The following is a 20,482-nucleotide window of genomic DNA, read 5'->3' as shown; positions in this document are numbered from 1 at the left end:
TTGAGGCCGATTGGTAAGCTTAATAAAGAGCAGTGATATTAGCAAGAGCAGTGTGCGGGTTTCTTATTTTATCAACATGTGAACTCTAAAATTAGTGCATGTGAAAATATGGTTTCACGTGAAATTTAAGCTCAGCATGTGGAAACATCCATTTCACATATGACAATGTGATTTCACATGTGAAACTGTACATTTGAATGTTTTTTTGTTGTAAGAGCTGTGTAGCATGAATATCAAAAACAAGCAAGGCACCCTGTCTTCCTCTTAAACAAGACGGTCTTAAAAGTTTGTATCGAGGTCACCTTTTGTAGAGCAGAGCACATCGGTTGCCCTCCAAGTGTGGCACACTCTCACATTTTATTTTTAATGAGCGTCTAGTAGAAACGCCTGTCAGCTAAGGAAGCCTATCCAAACAGATCCCCCTCTAGTGAAAGACTGTACCGCGGTGACACGTGTCCCCTCCCTGTTGTCCCTACTGACACCCTGTGTTATGGCAGATTTGCTATCCCAGACAAGTGGAGGCACCATGGGACTACGGAGTTCATGCTTTCTGACAGGGTGGCTGATTGGTTTGAGTGGTTTTAGCATGGATGTGGCCTCTAGCGCACCTAATGTATTGTATTATACCAAATCAATCTGTCCCAACAGTCTCTGCAGTGCAGAAGCTAGACTCTAGAGGGGATGGCAACTTTCACTCAGCAGGCCTTTCATTCCATGTTTTCAAATCACAATTGTCCAAAATGCAGAAAAACAATGTGAAATAGAAAATAATTTGGTGTATTCCTGTATTTAAAATAGCCTGGTTAGTAATAATTCATTTAATAAGACCAAAGGAAATACTTTAGGATTTGAGGGAATGTACACTGAACAGATATATAAACGCAACACAGAAAGGGTTGGTTTCATGAGCTGAAATAAAAGCCCCCCTAAAATGTTCCATACACACACACAAATGTATTTCTCAAATGTTGTGCATAAATTTGTGTAAATCCCTGTTAGGTGTGACATATCAAGAAGCAGATTAAACAACATGCTTATTACACGGGTGCACCTTGTGCGGTGGTCAATAAAAGGCCACTCTTAATTATGACATAGATGTCTCAAGTTCAGGGAGTGTGTAGTTAAAAAATATATATAAATTGAACCTTTATTTAACTAGGCAAGTCAGTTAAAAACAAATTCCTATTTACAATGACGGCCAAATCCGGACGACGCTGGGCCAATTGTGCACGGCCCTATGGGACTCCCAATCACTGCCAGTTGTGATACAGCCTGGCATGCTGACTGCAGGAATGTCCACCAGTGCCGTTGCCAGAGAATGTGATGATAATTTATCTACCACTAGGCTACCTACCGGGGCGGCTACCTGCCTAGTGGTTAGAGCGTTGGACTAGCAACCGAACGGTTGCAAGATCGAATCCCCGAGCTGACAAAGTAAAAAATCTATCACTCTGCCCCTGAACAAGGCAGTTAACCCACTGTTCCTAGGCAGTCATTGAAAATAAGAATTTGTTCTTAACGGCCTTGCCTAGTTAAAGGTAAAAAAAATACAAATAAAATGACGTCATTTTAGAGAATTTGGAAATGCGTCGAACCGGACTCGCAACTGCAGACCACGTGTAACAACGCTAGCCCAGGACTTCCATATTCAGCTTCTTTACCTGCGGGATTGTCTGAGACCAGCCACCCAGACAGCTGATGAAGCTGTAGGTTTGCACAACCAAAGAATTTCTGCACAAACTGTCTCGGGAAGCTCATCTGCGTGCTCGTCTTCCTCCCCAGGGACTTGATTTGACTGCAGGTCGGCATCGTAACTGACTTCATTGGGCAAATGCTCACCTTCAATGGTCACTGGCACACTGGACAAGTGTGCTCTTTACAGATGAATCTCAGTTTCAGCTGTACCGTGTCATGTCGCAAGGATCTGTACACATTTCCTAGGAGCTTGAAAATTCCATGGCCTGTATACACCACCAGACATGTCACCCATTGAGCATGTTTGGGATGCTCTGGGTCTATAGTGTATGACAGTGTTCCAGTTCCTGCCAATATCCTGCAACTTCGCACAGCCATTGAAGAGGAGTGGGCCAACATTTCACAGGCCATGTGTCTTGCTGCATGAGGCAAATGTTGGTCACACTAGATACTGCCAGATTTTCTGATCCACGCCCCTACCTTTTTTTAAAGGTATTTTTGACCAACGGATGCATGTCTGTCTTCCCAGTCATGTTAAATCCATAGATTAGGGCCTAAGGAATTGATTTCAATTGACTGATTTCCTTATGAACTGTATAATCTTAATGTTTGCATGTTGTGTTTTTTTATATTTTTGGTCAGTACATGTACAGTGAGCCTATTTATTTACTAGAAAGCCACACTGCTTCTGCGTTTCACTAGTAAACAACCAGAAAGGTCTATGTGAGTAGGGCCATGAACTGAAATATTTTAGGTCAGTTGTTGCTGTCAGATTCTGTTTAGTTCTCTGATCTCTTTTGCTGTGGATGTTCTTGTTTGTGTGATCTTACACTGGACTTATGTTGGTTGCAGTAGTAAAATAAAATAGAGATGGATAGGAGGTGACAGCCCACAGTCTAATTCCTTATCTTTCCTCTTATGTAGGCTAGAGTTGCTGTTATTTCAGATTCTCTCCAGGCCCTTGTCCAATAGTCCCGTAAGCATTCCCGTTTGACAGAATTATTGCTCTTTCCAAGGACAAATATCTTATTTTTCTCAGTGTGACCTTACAGATCAGTCTTCTTTGGGGACGGAACACTGAAATCCTTCAGGCATAACTGTTATGGATGATGTCAACATCTTGGTGGGGGCATCTACAGATAACTTTCAGTTATGTTTTAACATGGGAGTGTCAAGTCTAAGCTATTATGTATACTGGCTAATACTTTACATAAATGAATGGACACATTTCATAGGTGCAGTGGATTAGAGTGGGATTGTCCCTGTGCCTACCTGTCTTTTGCCTTGAGTCATATACATTTACTCTTAAAACATTACAACTGCTTTGTGTTCTGTAAAACTGCTCTGTCCGTACATATTGTGCACATTTCTCCAGTTCAGTTTAACCGGTTGGCCTATCCTAATATTCAGTCACAGTACTTTCCTGTTACCATATCATTATCTGAGTAGTGTAGGATATTTGTTAGCTTTGATTCTACATATTTGCTAATGTATTGGACCAGCTCTCACTATTTTTAAAATATGATATGGTCAATTATTTATGATCCCCCTTCTGCTGCTGCTGCACAAAGGCACCCAGTAAACACACCCTAGCAGTGTGTCAAATCAGAATCAATGTTTAATCACTGTTAATCTTATGTGACATTAGCTTTCTCGACAGAATAACAGGAGCAGCAGCTGTGCACTCTGCTTTTAGATATGATAGTACAGCCACCACACCAAGCTGCTTTGAAATCTATTTCCTATTGCAGGAAGTAAAGAAAATGTTATAATCTTAATGAGTACTGTATATTAATATTTACCCCTGACACTCACATTCTTTACCCATATCAATCTCTTTTCACACAAATTTTCATACACGTTTTCAGCAATATATTGCTTTCCGTTATTCGTGCGAATGTGTATTTACTAATTGCATCATCAAATGTACATCATAACCTAGGAGTTTTTTGCTTCTATGTAAACAGGTGTATATGATGTTGGATGTCACATCTGACCCCATATGCACCTGTTAACCTAGGAATATGTGAAGGATGGTAGTTTGGAACAGGAAGGGCTGTTTTGAAGTAACAGCTGGCTCAGAGTATAAAGCAGCTGACTCTCAGCATTCTAGAATATCAATGAGGCAAGCTGGAGCTTCCTAAAGGATTTACGAAAGGGTTGTCACATACCCACACCACCAGTATTAGTCCAGTCCATTGGCTGCTGATTGGCATCATCTGACCAATAAAAGGGTGTTAGCCTGGACCATCTCTTTCATAAGCATGCGGCCATCCATATTCACCCCATGCATTGAGGGACAAGCATACTGCATCACATCTGTGCTGTGAATACTTGCAGTATAAGGAGTGACATCTTGCATTGGGAAATCATTCCATTTATCCTAAATGGAAGTCATAATAATAGTAATCTTAACGTTGTGAATTACATGCTGATAAGGTCATTGCCCTGATCTTTTTTTCCTTCTTCCTGAAAGCAGTGAAGACTCCCTCCTGGGTCCTACTGCTGATGTGCTTGCCTTGACGGAAGGCCATGCTGTCTGCCTGCTTATCACCCTGGTGAATGGGCTCCATCAGCTGTGTAATGTGGCCTCCCTCCGTTGTCCTGGTTGGCAATATTATAAATGTGCTCACAGATGAAAGTGGCACCACAGGGAGAATGACTGTTTCTACTGTAAACAAAACCTAAACAAAAGGATATTTGTTTTATGCAGTTAATCAATTCCATGCTTAACATTGGAGGTTTTCAAGTAAAAGCTGATCTTGTTTGTTTGTATTTTTATGATTTTGGCTTTGCATTTATAGAATTCATTACAATTGGTTTAATTTGTTTAGTTTATTCCATTTCATTTGGTTAAATAATAATGTATGAATGATTTAAGATTTTTCCTCATTAAGGTGACAATTTTCAACAACATTGTGTCCTCATATGTCATCTATTTAATAGTGTAGTCTGAGGTGTCCACCTGAAAAGATATTTGTAAATATAGCTAGTTATGAAAGTTGAATTACTTTTATTACACTTGGGCTTCATATAAAGGCCCTTTTAAAAGACTGCAGAATTGGGGCAGTTTTATTTTCAGAAACAATCTCTCCATGAACCAGTTTCAATAATTAGATAGGATGATGTCTTACAGTGCCTTCAGAAAGTATTCATACACCTTGACTTATTCCACATGTTACAGCCTGAATACAGAATGGATTAAAAACATCTACACAATACCCCATAATGACAAAGTGAAAACATGTTTTAGAAATGTTTGCAAATTTATTGAAAATTAAGTACTGTATTTAATTTACATAAGTATTCACACCCCTGAGTCAATACTATAGTATGTAGAAGCCCCTCCGGGCACCGATTTACAGCTTTGAGTTGTCTTGAGTATGTTTTCAGCTTTGCACATCTGGATTTAGAGAATTTTTTTTCCCCCTGCAGATTTTCTCAAGCGCTGTTAAGTTAGATGGGGAGTGGCGGTGAACAGCAATCTTTGAGGCTTTCCACAGATTTTCAATGTGATTCAAGTCTAGGCTTTGGCTGGGCCTCTCAAGGACTTTCACATTTCTGTTCTGAAGCCAGTCCAGTGTCGCCCCAGTCTGTCATTTTCACTCTGAAGCTGGTTCTCATCAAGGATTTGCCTGTATTTGGCTCCACTCATTATTCATTCTATCCTTACCAGTCTCCCAGTCCCTGCAGCTGAAAAGCATCCCCATAGCATGACGCTGCCACCACTGTGCTTCACGGTAGGGAAGATGTTAGATGGGTGATGAGCTGTGCCTGGTTTTCTCCAGACATGGCGCTATACATTCAGGCGAAAGAGTACAATTCTGGTCTGTCGAATGCATTTTTCTCAGGAGTGTCTTCCATCTGGTCACACTCCCAAAAAAGCCTAGATTGGTGAAGTGCTGTAGAGACTGTTGTCCTTCTGGCAGGTTCTCCCATCTCAGCTAAGGAACTTTGTAGTTCTGTCAGTGGTCATTGGGTTTTTAGTCGCCTCCCTGACCAAGGTCTTTCTTGCCCAGTTACTCAGTTTGGTCGGATGCCAGCTCTAGGCAGAGTCTCTTCCATATTTTCTTCAATTTCCCAATGATTGAGACCAATGTACTCTTGGAATAAACACAGTGCATTGGGAAAGTATTCAGACCCCTTGACTTTTTTCACATTTTGTTACGCTACAGCCTTATTCTAAAATTAAATATTTTTTTTCCTTCAATCTACACACAATAACAAAGCAGAAACAGGTTTTAGCAAATGTATAAAAAATAACTGAACTAAGTATTCAGACCCTTTACTCAGTACTTTGTTGAAGCACCTTTTACAGCCTCGAGTCTTCTTGGCACACCTGTATTTGGGGAGTTTCTCCCATTCTTCTCTGCAGATCCTCTCAAGCTCTGTCAGGTTGGAAGGAGAGCGCCGCTGCACAGCTATTTTCAGGTCTCTCCAGAGCTGTTCAATCGGGTTCAATGCCGGGCTCTGCCTGGGCCACTCAAGGACATTCAGAGACTTGTCCCAAAGCCACTCCTGTGTTGTCTTGGCTGTGTGCTTAGAGTCGTTGTCCTGTTGGAAGGGGATCCTTAGATTGGAGCAAAGGTCCTGAGCACATTGGAGCAGGTTTTCATCAAGGATCTCTCTGTACTTTGCTACGTTCATGTTTCCTTTGATCCTGACTAGTACCCTAGTCCTTGCCGCTGAAAAACATCCCCACAGTATGATGCTGCCACCTCCATGCTTCACGGTAGGCATGGTGCCAGGTTTCCTCCAGACGTAACACTTGGCATTCAGGCCAAAGAGTTCAATCTTGGTTTCATCAGACCAGAGAGTCTTGTTTCTCATAGTCTGAGAGTCCTTTAGGTGCCTTTTGGCAAACTCCAAGCGGCTGGCATGTGCTTTCAACTGAGTGGCTTCCGTCTGACCACTCTACCATAAAGGCCTGGTTGGTTGAGTGCTGCAAAGATGATTGTCTTTCTGGATGGTTCTCCACAGAGCTCTAAAGTTCCTGTCATAGTGGCCATCAGGTTCTTGATGACCTCCTTGACCAAGGCCTTTCTCCCGCGTTTGCTCAGAGTGGCCGGGTGGCCAGCTCTAGGAAGAGTCATTGTGGTTCTAAACTTCATCCATTGAAGACTGATGGAGGCCACTGTGTTCTTGGGGGGCCTTCAATGCTGCAGACATTTTGTGGTACCCTTCCCCAGATCTGTGCCTCGACACAATCCCGTCTCAGATCTCAACAGACAATTAATTTGACCTCATGGTTTGGTTTTTGATCTGACATGCACTGTCAACTGTGGAACCTTGTATAGACAGGTGTGCCTTTCCCGATCATGTCCAATCAATTACATCTTTGAATTTACCACAGGTGGACTCTGATCAAGTTGTACAAACATCTCAAGGATGATCAATGGAAACAGTATGCAACTGAGCTCAATTTAGAGTCTCATAGGAAAGGGTCTGAATACTTATAAGGTATTTCTGATTTCAAAAAATGTCTAAGTACCTGTCATAATGGGGTATTTTGTGTAGATTGATGAGGAAAACATTTCAATTAAAGCCTTTTTCTAAAATGGATTCAAAGTAACAATGTGTAAGAAGGGAAGGGGTCTTTAAAGTTTCTGAATGCACTGTACCTCATCACAATTCTACCTTGTCGATCTACGGACAGTTCCTTGAACTTCATGGTATAGTTTCTGCTCGGCCGTGCACTGGGACCATTATATAGACGGGAGTGTTTCTTTCTAAATCATGTCCAAAAAAAATGTAATTGGTGTCAGGTGGACTCCAGTGAAGTTAGTGACATCTCAAAGATGATCAAAGGAAATTTGGATGCACCTGAGCTCAATTTTGAGTGGCATAGCAAAGGGGTGTGAATACTTACAGTACCTGTCAAAAGTTTTTTTTCTTTATTGTAGAATAATAGTGAAGACTTCAAAACTATGAAATAATCATATCATGGAATGGAATCATGTAGTAACCAAAAAAAGTGTTAAACAAATCAAAATGTATTATAGATTCTTCAAAGTAGCCACCTTTTGCCTTGACAGGTTTGCACACTTAGCATTCTCTCACGGCTTCACCTGGAATGCTTTTACAACAGTACTTTTTATTTTATTTTACCTTTATTTAACCAGGCAAGTCAGTTAAGAACAAATTCTTATTTTCAATGACAGCTTAGGAACAGTGGGTTAACTGCCTGTTCAGGGGCAGAACAACAGATTTGTACCTTGTCAGCTCGGGGGTTTGAACTCGCAACCTTCCGGTTACTAGTCCAACGCTCTAACCACTAGGCTACCCTGCCGCCCCAATACTTGAAGGAGATCCCACATATGCTGAGTACTTGTTGGCTGCTTTTCTTTCACTCTGCTGTCAACTCATCCCTAACCTTCTCAATAGCTTTGAGGGTGGGTGATTGTGGAGGCCACGTCATCTGATGCAGTACGCCATCACTCTCCTTCTTGGTCAAATAACCCTTACACAGCCTGGAGGTGTGTTGGGTAATTGTCCTGTTGGAAAACAATTGATAGTCCCATTAAGTCCAAACCAGATGGAATGGCGTATCGCTGTGGTATCCATGCTGGTTAAGTGTGCCTTGAGTTCTAAATAAATCATTGACAGTGTCACCAGCAAAGCACCCCTACACCATCACACCACCTCCTCCATGCTTCACGCTGGGAACCACACATGCGGAGATCATCCGTTCACCTACTCTGCATCTCACAAAGACACTGCGGTTGGAACCAAAAGTCTCAAATGTGAACTTGTCAGACCAAAGGACAGATTTCCACTGGTCTAATGTCCATTGCTCGTGTTTCTTGGCCCAAGCAAGTCTCTTCTTATTATTGGTGTCCTTTTAGTAGTGATTTCTTTGAAGCAATTTGACCATGAAGGCCTGATTCACACAGTCTCCTCTGAACAGTTGATGTGTCTGCGAAGCATTTATTTGGGCTGCAATTTCTGAGGCTGTGAACTCCAAACTTATCCTCTGCAGCAGAGGTAACTCTGAGTCTTCCTTTCCTGTGGCGGTCCTCATGAGAGAGAGTTTCATCATAGTGCTTTATGGTTTTTCTGACTGCACTTGAAGAAACTTGAAAATGTTCTGCATTGACTGACCTTTGTGTCTTGCTTATTTGAGCTGTTCTTGCCATAAAATGGACTTAGCCTTTTTGGTAAAAGACCATCTTTTGTATACCACCCCTACCTTGTCACAAAGAAATTCCACAAAATTACTTTTATTAAGGCACACCTGTTAATTGTGTAATGCATTCCAGGTGACTACCTCATGAAGCTGGTTGAGAGAATGCATAGTGTGCAAAGCTGTCATCAAGGCAAAGGGTGGCCACTGAAGAATCTCAAATATAAAATATATAGATTTTTTGTTGTTGTTGCTTACTACATGATTCCATGTGTTCTTTTGTAGTTTTGATGTCTTCACTATTATTCTACAATGTAAAAAAATAAAGAAAAAACCTTGAATGAGTAGGTGTGTCCAACCTTTTGACTGGTACTCTATGTAAATTAGATATCTGCATTTCATTTTCACTCAATTTTGAAAAACATATTTTTTGCACTTTGTCGTTATTGGGTATTGTTTGTAGATTTTTAATTTGGGCAAGAATGCAACAGAATGTGGAATAAGTCAAGGGGTATGAATTATTTCTGAAGGCACTAAAAGGGTTTTGGCATCAGCATTTCAAGTTTCAACAAAACTCCAGAGGACACTTGATGACTAATGTACTTTTTGAATTTGTTGCATAAGGGCATTTTATTGAATACAATTGAATCCATCTGCATTTATTTTAAGATTTGCCACAAATAACTTTATCAAAGGGGTGAAGATACTTTATCAAATGAAATTATGACACATTATCCAAGTCTAAGGGCAGTTTCAAAAATAATGGTGAGAGATTGGTGTACTGGTAGTCAAGTGGTAGTCAAGACAACAAAGCGAAGTGAGATATAACTAATTTATTTAGCCATTATTTAGCCATGTCCACAGACTTTATGTTCTGAGAGGAGGTTTAAACTAAGAGGATTACGTATTTAATCGGCTCTCCATCTCAGGGTGCCTATCAGGGGAAGGGGATGTGACTCTCTAGAAGGATCAGAGACACACTAAATTAAGATACCTCACTTTTTCTCTGTTCCTCTTCCCATAACTGTGCCTGCACAAGATGTCCAGGACCATGACTCAATGAATCATCATCCTCACTCCAGAATTGGCATGTCCATTATGAGCTCTGTTAACACAGGGATGCTCTTAATTTCCCATTGTCCAGTGTATACCATAATTTGCAGACTATTTTGTCTGAGCATTTTTCTATAGGGGTTCATTACACAGGTTTCATAATTTCAACTGCCCATTCACACACCATAGCCCTTCCTCCAATGGTCTCTACCACTGCTGACATTGTGAGACTATCAAAAAAATGTTGAGGCCTTTAGTAAGAGGTACTGCTCTGTGTTAGGCCACCCGGGATAAGAAAGTGTAGTATAGTAATGGCCTTCTCTGTCCACAGCTGGTGTAACCCTCACAAGGTCTTGGTGCCCTGTCTGATTGGTGCCCACCTGGGAGACCTGTACTCTCCAACTCGTCTCCCATGCAGCCACCCTTTGCTTTAAGGGACATAGCGCTCCATCATCTGTCCAGATTGTTTTGTTTCCTCATAATTTTCTTGCCAAAGCCAATCAGTTTGTCTACAACTTAAAATCACTTGTAACACTGAATTCTTATGAAGCCACTATTTGTAACATGAAGCGGTAGACTATTACTTCTGTGCTGAAACTATTCTGTGTGGCATCTAGCGGAATGGACTGACTGCCATCATTTACTATCTATTAACCATAACCTTTGTCAGAATGCCAGATTTCTAATGATTTTTAATGAATCCATTCAGGGGTGTTTGAGATCTATGGACACTCCAGCATTACAGGTAGATCTGTCACCCATTAATGTCTTCATATGGCAGAGGGCAGCAGTTACATTAGACTGCATGTTCAGATATGAAATTCTGTGATATTTTGCTCCAGAACAGCAACTGTCTGTTATTCAGACCACTAGTTCCCCCGCTGAGGTTGTGTGTGTGTCTTTTCCACAAGGATATTCCAAAGATCTTGACAATGGTTCTATAACATTGTAGCTGTGTTAATTGACATGAAAATGTCATTCCCATTACTATTGGTCATAATGTGCTGCCACCCCACCTCTCACATCACTGTAGGCTATGTGTGGCATGTGCTAAGCTGCGCTCATGTGTATGGTCCTGGGTATGTTCTGTCCATGAAATGGCTGCAGTCAGTCAGTGTTATATTCTGTGATGTGTGGGAGGAAACTCCCTGTTTGCATGATCTGTTTCCTCTGTCTTTATTTAGCTGTCCAGGCAGCTGAGTGTGTCCAAATGAAGGGTTGGCAGTTCACAAGCTCCTAGCCTTCCCTCGGGACAGTTACCATAGATACCACAGTCTGTGCCTAGCAACCTTCCTCTGTATGGCTTAGAGAATAATCACAATTAGAAAGGATATGTTTCAATTTAAACTAGCCTCTGAAGGGTTTACCGGTAATGTCACTTTTCAGGTATTTAGATACTTTGACCATGTGCAGATGAGATAAGTAGTGAATGGTGATAGGATTGTTCAAGTTATTATCAGAAATTCTAGAATTGTCATAAACTGTCACATTAATTAGATGGGCACCACTCAAGCTGAAATTATTCCTGGAAAATGTAGGGTGCATTGCGTTTGAAGTTCTACCATGAAGTGTAACACATTTTATTTTACTCTTCAGAGATAAAGTAGAGTCAATAATATTAAACATCTCACAGTTAAGATAAGAAAACAGAGGGACATCCAAAGGATTGAGCCAACACAACTGTTTGAAGCAATATCATCTGTAGCCAACATATTATACAATATTCAGGAGCTGTCAAACAAAGATTCTTCCTCCAGCAATTAGCTTTTTCTGACAGAAACTTCACAGTTAATCCTAAAATTAGTCTTCATAGGTATCTGAGATTAGTATGCCACAAACACCTGCTCCTGTAGACGCCAATCAACCAACAGATCAAAACCTCCAAAGGTGTGTCTGTGCTTTTAATGCTACTTATAGTACATAGCAGAGGTACTATACCGGTCTTAATACACCAGCTATTGCGGTGAACGTTGACTAACAAGAACCTCCTACAACAGATGTTTAATGGACTTGATGCACCATGTTATGAACATCAGGGCTCTTCCTGAAACCTACCGGTCTCCCTATCTAGCTACTGTACATGTAGTGTATGGAAATGTCTGAATGCATATTTTGGAATAATTGGGAGAGATATATCTAAAGCACATCTATTACCAGTTTATTACAAGCAATACACGTGGAAGAATATATTATTTTCCTAGAGGCACTGTAAAAGGGAGTAGCACTATTGCAAGTAGACATCAGAGAAAGCAGAGTGACTCATCTATTGGCAACCGACATGGAAGACACAGGGCAAAACTAGGGCATCTGTTGCTCTTAATCGTATCTGTATCTCCACTCTGGCCGCTGACTGGAAACCTCCATCAGGAACTGTAGTATTCAGATACATGTGTGTCACATTCCTGTGTATCATGTTTTAATGTGCCATTGTGCTTACCACTGCATTATCCTGTAATACAACTCCAGTAGTATAGTCATGCAGGGGGAAAAGTGATCAACTAATGTTATAATGTACAACGTGATCTTGTGATCATTTAAGTCATGTTCCTGATACATTTTTCTGACCCATGCCAGTATTCTCTTTCCAACAATAAGGTGTTCCTTGATCCAGGTCTTCAGTGAGACTTGATCTTTCTGATTATTCAGAGGATACATGTTTATGACCGCTGTATGCAGGGCCATTTCCAGCCAATTTATACATGCATAATTGCTTCACATCACTGTTACTGAAAAGGAACCCAGCTGCCATAGAGCTGCAGTGTAGGCCCACTGTCACCTGACCCCTTTAGCTATGAGAATAGATTTGGGAGAGAGATACAGAAAGAAAGAGAGCTCTTATAGCAGGACTTTCTATCCCCTTTAGCGATGAGAATTTATTTTGGAGAGTGAGAGCTCTTAAGATCGTCTTCAATAATATATTACTATAACATACAGTATAGCTTTTGTCCCAAAGGGAGCCAAATGGGGTAACTAAGTATATTTGAATTCTAGATTCCCTATAGGTCATAAATACTTGACAACCGATCTACTAAAGCTACCACTGGTTAGTACTGCAACATAAGATACCTGACGGTATCACTTGTCAATGTCTCAAATGTGTTGGACTAAAACTGGTCTGTATTTTGTACTAACTGAGTGCGATCTGAGGTCACATTCGTTAGAACTGATACAGACTCCCAAGGATTCTCTTGGAACAATTCATTTGGAGTTGTGGGGTTCCTCCCCTTAGCAACAAGCTACCTATTGATTTAACAGCAAGCCAGGTGCTCCACGGGCATGGAGCATTTTAATGTGTTTGACAGGTCGCCATTGTAAATATGAATTTGTTCTTAACTGGCTTAACTGTATAAATTATTTAAAAAATCTATTCTAGCTAAAAGTATAGGAAGGAAAATTAAAATAGTGGAAGATTGAGTAGGCAATACTGTAATAAGCTGTAGGTAATACAACACACTCTAATGCTAGGAATTTCTAGACTTGTTTTGGCAACTCCAAGCGAACCTTTGAGGCTCATGCTCTTAACTTGCTCTCTGCTCTTTTCCTGAGCTGTGCATAATGACAGGTTTGCCTGTGTAGTGGCGGGAGTGGAGTGGAGTGGAGAGGAGAGGCACTCACTGGTTCTTGCACTGTGAAATGAATAAGCATAACTACTGCATATGTTTGATGAAAAACTCATGATTTGACTAATTGATAAATGGAACAAATTAAGAGGTCCTGAATAAATATAATATGCCATTAAACAGATGCTTTTATCCAAAGTGACTTACAGTCATGCGTGCATAGATTCTTATGTAAAATCATGGTCCCAGGAATCAAACCCACTATCCTGGCTTTGAAAGTAACAAACGCATGCTTTACCAACTGAGCTACAGAGGACCACTCTGCCACCTGGATGTGAAAGGGCTTGTTTTGCTGTGGCCTGTTCATCCCAACATTAAGGTAGTTATGGTCTTATCTTGGAGAAAAATATAGTTCAAATCACATCTGCTCCACCATAGAACTGACTCCAAAAGGTTCATGATTAGATACCTGCTTAACGAGGTGATTAAAACAGTGCAGACGTACTTTGCTTTAATTGAATCTGCTCTGGATGCTTTCCTCATCACTTTCAGTCCTGGCCAAATATAGGACCTGCAGCAGACAGTGAATATGGCTCATTACGTTCTACCTCACCTTTACATACTAGACACTTGCTGCATTCGCAAGACATCTGTCACACATTTTAAAAGAGCTTACATTAAATACATCACTTATCTGCACTTTAGTTACACTCTGTACAGGAATGGAAACGCGTTACAGCAGCATGTGAAACACTGTAGGAGTGGTAGAAGGCTTCTTTTCACTGTGTCCCTTTTTCTATTGAGCACTTGAAACATCATTGGTCTCATGCAGTTGACTGTCTCCAGCCTGTTAGAGTAGCCCTGTGCTGTACATCTGTCTGCCGGGCCGGGAATAGAGCCAGCTCATTGGGCTGTATAAGGATAGCCAGGTTAACAGGCCCTCATTCAGAGCCAGACAAGCGGCTAACACTCCTTAGTCTGAGACCCACACAAAGCCAGGTTGTCAGGTTAGCACACTGCTTTCCTTGAGTCTGTGAAAGACCACAATCAAAGTCAAGCTAGCTTTTAGCCCTTCTAGCAGGCAGACTATCACCTTTATGTAGAACATCATTTCATGATTTGGGTTTGGGCTCATAATGTACTCAAAGTTTATTTGACCAGAAATTCAATGCATTAATGTAATGCTGTCGCTCTGAAAGCCATCTCAATCAATTACACTGCTCTATACAATTACTGATTGCTTTCTGACTGTTAAAACTGTTCACATCAAACTCACTAAAGGTTGTTTAATGAAGGTAGTTTTATTATGATTGGAAAATAAGTTATGGGTTTGTGATTCTTCACATTTTATAGGAAATGATTTTGAATCATTGGGTGTTAACCATGCTGTATGATTTCCGGTGACACAAACAGGATTTCAGTGTAGCAGTGAGGACATCTGCTGGTGAAAAGAATACTGCAGGCATCTTTTGCATTGACTGAAAGACTGTAGTAGACTATACAGCAGTATGTGCAAAGCCATTCCCAAAGAAGTACAATAAAAACAGAAATGTTATAGGACTTGACTACCCATGTCATGCTCTGTGGTCTCTAACTGTGCAAAGGATTGCTGTATGGAAGACAGGCCTCGTTTTAAAAGGGTGTTGTCTACTGACTGGGGATGCCCAGGGGTGTATTCATTAGTTGGATCTGTTGAAAACATTCAGTCTGTTGCAAAATGTTTAGCAACAGAAACCGTTTACCATTTAATTTATAGTAGAAACTAATAGAAACGGTTGACTAAGAAAACAACCGTTACTATTAGACAAATGAATGTAGGTCCCTCCCCGTTTGGTTCATAAATTAAATGGTAAACGGATTCTGTTGCTAAATGTTCTGCAACAGACTAAATGTTTTCAACAGAAACCGACTAATGAATACACCCGAGGGCAGACTTTTTTTAATAGGCCTAATAAAAAAGGCAGACAAAGCCCTGATGTCATGAGAAAATCCATGGAAAGGTTGTTAAAAAGCAGACATTAAACAGCCCCCAATTAGCTTGAAGAGTAGACTTCATCCAACTGTGTGCAGCATTTAAAGTTAACTTTAGGCCTAAATGTAACTTAAACCATTGATTCTGTTATGTTTTTGTAACTTGTGCAGTTTGCTTTGGCCAGAGGAGTCCACTTTTTTCCCTACAGTATCGTTGGTCGGTGCTGTAGATCTACAGTTAAAGTCGGAAGTTTACATGAACTTAGGTTGGAGTCAATAAAACTAGTTTTTCAACCACTCCACACATTTCTTGTTAACAAATTATAATTTTGGCAAGTCAGTTAGGACATCTACTTTGTGCATGACGCAATTTTTCCAACAATTGTTTACAGACAGATTATTTCACTGTATCACAATTCCAGTGGGTCAGACGTTTACATACACTAAGTTGACTGTGCCTTTTAAACAGCTTGGAAAATTCCAGAAAATGATGTAATGGCTTTAGAAGCTTCTGATAGGCTAATTTACATCATTTGAGTCAATAGGAGGTGTACCTGTGGATGTATTTCAAGGCCTACCTTCAATCTCAGTGCCTCTTTGCTTGACATCATGGGAAAATCAAAGGAAATCAGCCAAGACCTCAGAAAATAAATTGTAGACCTCCACAAGTCTGGTTCATCCTTGGGAGCAATTTCCAAATGCTTGAAGGTGCCACGTTCATCTGTACAAACAATAGTACGCAAGTAAAAATACCATGGGAACACGCAGACATCATACCACTCAGGAGGGAGACGCGTTCTGTCTCCTAGAGATTAATGTACATTGGTGCGAAAAGTGCAAATCAATCCCAGAACAACAGCAAAGGACCTTGTGAAGATGCTGGAGGAAACAGGTACAAAAATATTTATATCCATAGTAAAACAAGTCCTTTATCGACATAACCTGAAAGGCAAAGATTGTACTTTTTGAAGAAATGTCCTCTGGTCTGATGAAACAAAAATAGAATTGCTTGTCCATAATGACCATCGTTATGTTTGGAGGAAAAGGGGGGAGGCTTGCAAGCCAAAGAACACCATCCCAACCATGAAGCACGGGGGTGGCAGCATCATGTTGTTGGGGTGCTTTGCTGCAGGAGGGACTGGTGCACTTCACACAATAGATGGCATCATGAGGGGTGAAAATTATGTTGATATATTGAAGCAACATCTCAATCAGGAAGTTAAAGCTTGGGTCTTCCAAATGGACAATGACCCCAAGCATACTTCCAAAGATGGGACAAAATGGCTTAAGGACAACAAAGTCAAGGTATTGGAGTGGCCATCACAAAGCCCTGACCTCAATCCCATAGAAAAATTGTGGGCAGAACTGAAAAAATGTGTGTGAGCAAGGAGGCCTACAAACCTGACTCAGTTACAGCAGCCATGTCAGGAGGAATGGGCCAACATTCACCCAACTTATTGTGGGAAGCTTGTGGAAGGCTACCCAAAATGGTTGTCCCAAGATAAACAATTTAAAGGCAATGCTACCAAATACTAATAGAGTGTATGTAAACTTCTGACCCACTGGGAATGTGATGAAAGAAATAAAAGCTGAAATAAATTATTCTCTCTACTATTATTCTGACATTTCACATTCTTAAAATAAATTGGTGATCCTAAATGACCTAAGACAGGGATGTTTTACTAGGATTAAATATCAGGAATTGTGAAGAACTGAGTTTAAATGTATTTGGCTAAGGTGTATGTAAACTTCCTACTTCAACTGTATTTCAGCATCAATCAAGCTGACCTCGACAGTGTTGGTAGTGAACTCGGATGGCCATAGGTGGCATTTACTTTGTGTCCGTTCATCATTCTGATATTGTTACAGAGAGAAGTCAACTTAATGTTACTAGATATAAGTTTTCCAGAGGCATTATCCAAAATCTCCAAGTGCTATAATGCTCCAGCTGTTTTCAGGCTTTGAAAAGGTAAACGTGTGTTGCGGTTGGGGAGGCAGGCTAAGGATAAGAAAAGGAAAAACATCTGATTTCATTCACAAGTCAATTGTAGTGATGGTAGCGGTGGTCAGAATAAATAATAATGTCCACAAAATAAGCGAAAGTACTTACAAAAACACACGAACAATGACATTTTTTGGACAGGTTCTGACATCAAAATCAAAGCTAAAATAATCTACACTAGATCTGGCCTAGAATCAGGCTATGAGCATAGCAACAAAAGTGGCCTACCACATCAACACTCTCAAACAACACTACAGAAGACTGGTAGAGCTACAATAGGTAGAAATACCTAGTGCCACGTCATGAGCTAAACCACAATGAGCAGGGGTGCTCTTGACCAATTAACTAGTAGCCTCTTTTACCCAACACAGAGACAAACATTATAGCCTACAATGGCTACAGCAGACTATCATCATAACAAAATATTCACAGGCCTTTCTCAAATGAATCCCGGTTTCAACTGTACCGGTGTCATGTGGGTGAGTGGTTTGCTGATGTCAACGTTGTGAACAGAGTGCCCCATGGTGGCGGTGGGGTTATGGTATGGGCAGGCATAAGCTACGGACAACAAGCACAATTTTCATGTTATCGATGACAATTTGAATGCACAGAGATACCAGGATAAGTTCCTGAGGCCCATTGCCGTGCCATTCATCCGCTGCCATGATAATGCACGGCCCCATGTCGCAAGGATCTGTACACAATTCCTGGAAGATGAAAATGTCAGTTATTCATACACGCCAGACATTTCACCCATTGTGCATGTTTGGGACGCTCTGGATCGTTGTTTATGACATCGTGTACCAGTTCCCGCCAATGCACAGCCATTGAAGAGAAGTGGGACAACATTCCACAGGCCACAATCAACAGCCTGATCAACTCTATGCGAAGGAGATGTGTCACGCTGCATGAGGCATATGGTGTTCACACCAGATACTGACTGGTTTTCTGATCCACGCCACTACATTTTTTAAAGGTATCTATGACCAACAGATGCATATCTCTATTTCCAGTCATGTGAAATCCATAGATTAGGACCTAATGAATGTATTTCAATTGATTGATTTCCCTATATGAACTGTAACTCAGTAAAATCTTTGAAATTGTTGCATGTTGCGTTTTGTATTTTTGTTCAGGATACATATAAAGTGACTAAAACAGTGTGTACAAATGATTAAAGTGACCAGTGTTCCATGACTCTATATAGGGAAAAGCAGTGTCAATACTTGACAAACACAATGCACTCCAAATAAATGCACCAGTTGGAGGAGAGAACTCCACTCGAATTACACAGAACTGATATTTCATAGTCACGTGTTTAAAATCAGTAGCAAAATTGGGGAACTTCATAATTTAGTGGGGCGCACACAAGCGTGAACAGGGTTTGAATTTGGCACAAATGTGATAGTGGCCATCTTTGATTGCTGTGTGCAGTGAAGACAAATTGTCTCCAGTTCAACCATATAAAAAATTGAGTCTTTGTACAGATTGCAGACATGGCATCGCAAGAAGAGGATGAAGGGCTTTTGAACTTAATCCCAGATTGAGATTGAATGAATCAGTGCTCGCTGGAGGCTCATTGATTACACCTCAAATCTATTTATCCCTCCCGTCATTGGTTCCTTTCTCTGCCAGCTAGTGTCAGTCACCATGCACTAGGGTTTATTATCATGTGCTTTTCAGTAGCTTTTAATGCTAAACATGTCAGACACTAAAGTTGGAATATTATTGATGGTTTCTACCTGTCCAAAGAGGGAGAACGTAGACCTACAGTAAAAAAACATTGGTAAGAATGGATGAGATACACCATTTATTGTTCTTATCCCCTCATCTCTCAAGTATTTTATTTCTTATTACAGGATTAGTATTGTTTTGCAATAGGTTGTACATACAGTACAAACATGTTTGATAACATCTTGTTACAGAGTCAACTTCTGTGGTTTGAACTTATTTATTCAGATGAGTTCAGTTCTGAGGCCCCTTGTTCTTGAGGATGTTGCTGAGTCCCTAGATGGTCTTTGTCATTCTAAAAACACAATTCCAGTGTACCATCTGTCAGCAATATACTGCAGGTTAACGTGTATGGAAATGTAGTCAGGGGATTCCTCTCTCATATCTGTGTCTGTCAGGAGTCCGTAATTGAAAGGTTAACCGGGGAAGCACGCAGAGGAAGACATACTGAACATTGGGCTAAGGTGTAATAGTGTGCAATGTAGTGTGTTTTAATTGTGCGAGAAAATAATTGAGTATCTGTTGAGTATCCTCCTCCTTTAGCGATCTACCATGTTTATTCTAGGTGGAGCAGGTGACTTTAGTCCTCTAGATTAACCCCCATCTCCTTGGGTTGATGTGTCACTGGATAAGCATCATCTAATCCTCTTGTGAATAGAGCAAAAGAGGGTTGTAGTAGTGTTGTGTGCACTATACAGATGGGAGGTTGACCACATGATAAATATAATGACTGTGAAAGAGGCTCTGGCTCATCCTGCTGCCTTGACAGCAGTAGCCCTTGGCTCCACAGCAGAGCGGAGGTGAAGAATCTGCTGTGGTCCTCTGTCTACATCACTGCTGCCCTGCTTCCTGTGCATCTGTCTATGGCGAGCTGCTGCCAACTTGCTCATATTAACAGCTATATTTATCTCTCTTACTTTATCATACACAGGACCCGGTGAAGAGCTTTCTGAGTAGGTTGAAGATATGCCCTGGATCTCCTTTAGATACATAGTACTGTGCTCCAGTTTGCTGGCCCCATACAGTGCTTGTTACAGTGATTTTCAGTGTGCATTACCACATATGCTGACTCAGTTAGTTTCACTATATGGTTCTGTGGTTATAGCCTTGAGAGTAAACTGTTGATGAAGTGTATACCGGGTTGACTTGGTTTTGACAAGGTTTTCTTGCACTGTAGTCAGCCCAATTAGTATCATCTGTCCACTTATGGCCACCTCAGCAGAAGACAGTAGATGTTTGTAATAGCTGCTAATACTGTAGAAATGGTTTTAATGTCCATCCATTAGCCTCAATTACACCCATTATCACCTCAGGCACTGCTATGACAGAAACCTGCTGTGTGTGAAA

General features: G+C 40.8%; 1 protein-coding gene across 2 annotated transcripts in view; it reads left to right on the top strand.

Moving 5' to 3' along the window:
* The window catches only part of nalf2 (NALCN channel auxiliary factor 2), a 44,860-nt gene that overhangs the window by 21,195 nt on the left and 3,183 nt on the right, over positions 1-20,482 (top strand). The gene's annotated exons all lie outside the window — the stretch shown is intronic.

This window comes from Oncorhynchus kisutch, linkage group LG6 (assembly GCF_002021735.2).
Source record: "Oncorhynchus kisutch isolate 150728-3 linkage group LG6, Okis_V2, whole genome shotgun sequence".
Taxonomy (NCBI): domain Eukaryota; kingdom Metazoa; phylum Chordata; class Actinopteri; order Salmoniformes; family Salmonidae; genus Oncorhynchus; species Oncorhynchus kisutch.
The sequence above is the reverse complement of the archived record's forward strand: the minus strand, read 5'-3'. Positions and strand labels throughout refer to the sequence as shown.